The sequence below is a fragment of the Crocodylus porosus genome, unplaced genomic scaffold (assembly GCF_001723895.1).
Source record: "Crocodylus porosus isolate Cpor-Errol unplaced genomic scaffold, CroPor_comp1, whole genome shotgun sequence".
Classification (NCBI taxonomy): domain Eukaryota; kingdom Metazoa; phylum Chordata; order Crocodylia; family Crocodylidae; genus Crocodylus; species Crocodylus porosus.
The window spans coordinates 34605935-34606203 of NW_017728947.1; positions in this window are offsets into that span (position 1 = coordinate 34605935).

The following is a 269-nucleotide window of genomic DNA, read 5'->3' on the forward strand; positions in this document are numbered from 1 at the left end:
CAGGCCTAGCTCCTCGGGGCCCCCGCGGGGGGGTCGCGGCCCGCGTCGCGTCGCGGCGGCGCTTCTTGGCGGGCGCAGGGGGGCCCAGCCATCGCCACTTTAAATGACTCAGGAAGTGGAAGGCGACGCGGCCCCAGCTGCAGAAGCGAAAGTAGCTGCGGGGCCGGGGCCGGCCATGGCGTCGGGCAGCGCTGAGGAGCTGCCCCCCGACGGCACGTGCGACGCGTGCGAGCCCGACGAGGCGCGGGGCGCGGCGGCGCTGTGCCAAG